Source organism: Trachurus trachurus (assembly GCF_905171665.1).
Source record: "Trachurus trachurus genome assembly, chromosome: 6".
Taxonomy (NCBI): domain Eukaryota; kingdom Metazoa; phylum Chordata; class Actinopteri; order Carangiformes; family Carangidae; genus Trachurus; species Trachurus trachurus.
In genome coordinates this window covers 5465116-5467500 of record NC_139897.1, presented here as the reverse complement: position 1 = coordinate 5467500, position 2385 = coordinate 5465116, and the positions used below count along the sequence as shown (strand labels likewise).

At 34.7% G+C, this 2385-nt stretch overlaps 1 protein-coding gene across 1 annotated transcript in view; it reads left to right on the top strand.

Moving 5' to 3' along the window:
* Positions 1 to 1808, top strand: part of LOC310987986 (monoacylglycerol lipase ABHD2-like) — a 24395-nt gene extending 22587 nt beyond the window's left edge. Inside the window, exon 11 of the mRNA XM_083974463.1 lies at positions 1 to 1808. This exon is cut by the window's left edge and continues 367 nt beyond it. The gene's annotated coding sequence lies outside the window, so the exon portion shown is untranslated.
* The last annotated feature ends 577 nt before the right edge of the window (positions 1809 to 2385 follow it).

Below are 2385 nucleotides of genomic sequence, written 5' to 3'. Positions count from 1 at the left end.
GAAACCACTTTATAAATCGTGAGTTAATTTACAGACATAATAAATCTATCCGTAACATGATCTCAAGCTGAATTTTTCCCAAAGCTCTTGGTTGGTCTCAGATACACTAATACTTGAATGTTCATCAGCCAGCTCAGAGACAGGTTAGAACAATCTTTTAATAATTATCTTTAAAGGTTTGTGACCAGATTTAATTAAGTGCCTTGATATGAGTCTGCAACAGACTTTAATCTACATGAATCATTGAGCTGCCTCTCATGACCAGCAGTTATGACATGATTTGTGGTTACAGTGGTGATTTCCAGCTGTTGTTATGGCTTAAAATAATACCTGTTGTTTTTAAACTGTGATTTTAATTTACCATAATCTGTTAAAAGTGTTTTGATATGATCTTGTTTGTTTCTGTTGAGAGAATGATGTTGTTCTCTTGACTACTCTGTCAAATGGTTGTTTTATTTTTATGCTTTATTTGCATTATTTTGCTCATTTTGACAACACTCCAGTTCTTCACTTTGTTTCCATTGTGTGTAGTGGACCACCAGCCCGCATCCATACTGCTCACCATCAAAATTAAACAATCACATGCATTCAGGTTTTTAAGAGGTTAAGGGGTTATGGACATTAAAACAATTTGTTTGACTCAATATTGCTTTTATAACATTGAGTTATTTGCTGATGAATGGAAATACGGGCTTCTCATACAAACTATAAAGCTAGTTTAACATTGTATTTGCCAAGATCAGCTTGTCCCATTCCATGAATTACCCCATCGAACCAGCTATTATTATAATAATAATAATATTATTATTATTATTATTATTATTATTATTATTATTATTATTATTATTATTATTATGATGTTTCCTACCACAGAGAGATTGAAAGAAATTTCATAAATGCTCCAATTTGCATAGATTATTACCACAGAAAATGTCCTTTGACACATATAGAGACAAGGGCAGGATGTACTGCTGTTCAGGACGGAGAGTTCCCCAGAAAGAGAGTGCCCCTGGGGCCTAATCATTCAGTGTATAAATGACATATCCAGTGTATGACTCCAAACAAATTAAGTGAAGTACTTTTCTCCTTAATAAAAAGCAGCTCTCTTTTTAACGACTGCTGTATTTGACCACAATCCTTTTAAAGGCACATATTAGACAATACTTAACACAAAGCTAATTGATCAATTTTACAAGTGATGACAGATTTTTTTTTTTTTTTTTTTTTGGGCGGCTGTTTTGTTTTGAGTTTGTTAATACTACATATTGTGTGGACTTTGCCACGTGTAATAAATGTTTATATGCAATAAAAGCATAAAATGGGGGAGTAAAGATAAGCATACCAAAACCTCACACAAAATGTTCCACTTCACACTGTCTAATGATACAATTTATTTCCATGAGAAATACACTGCTAAAGGTCTTAAACATTGAGCCAGTGAGAGGTGAATTTTATCTGCAGGAATTTCATTTGTTTCCTGTGGTTTACTTTCACTATAATTTTGAGACGTACCTATGATATGGCACACCCATTCGAGAGCAATCAGTTTCCTGTGAGTAACATCCTGTCACACATTGTGTTAACATGTAAATGCTATGGACTTCTTAGTAACAACATTTTGCCCATCATATTTAATACAGCGTCAGTTCTCTACCCGCGCTTTGAACACATCATGACTCTGTGTATGTGCACTTCATCTCTACTGCTACAGATATGAACCGAACTGTTTTGCCTGCACTTTACCGTCTACAGTTCCTATTGTTCATTATGACAATATTGTATATATGGGCATAACATTTATAATATGATGTGGTTCACAGCTTTGACTGATGAGTCATATTTGAACTCACCCATTAATAAATATTTTTCAAACATTTACAGCTTTCCTGTTTTCTACTCAATAGATTACAAAACAAAGACTGCAGCTTATATTTATATACAGTTTATTGTACATTTAGTGACATTCTTATTGGTGCACCAGGTAGCACAGTGGGTAAAACTTCATAATACTCATATTGAAGAACAATCTAAAAAACATGAGACAGGCACTTGTCAGAATATCAGCTGTGTACTTCACATAGAGACGGGGACCAGAGTGTGGACACAGAAATCTGGGGCCTGCCAGTGTAACAATAAGCTGTGTGGGTGTACTGGGTTCACACAAAGCACAAATTTTACTCAGGAGAGACAGACAATTTCACGCTTTTGATATTAACACAAAATGCTTGAATGTCTCTGACTGGTCATAGAATCATGCTGGTGCTTTTGCAGTTTTTGTCTGATTGGAGCCATTAGCCTCCATTCATGTGAGACTGGTATGAAAATCAGCTTGCTAAGACTTTGAATATTTCTGCAATAGGTAATCTATCACATATTTTCACCTTC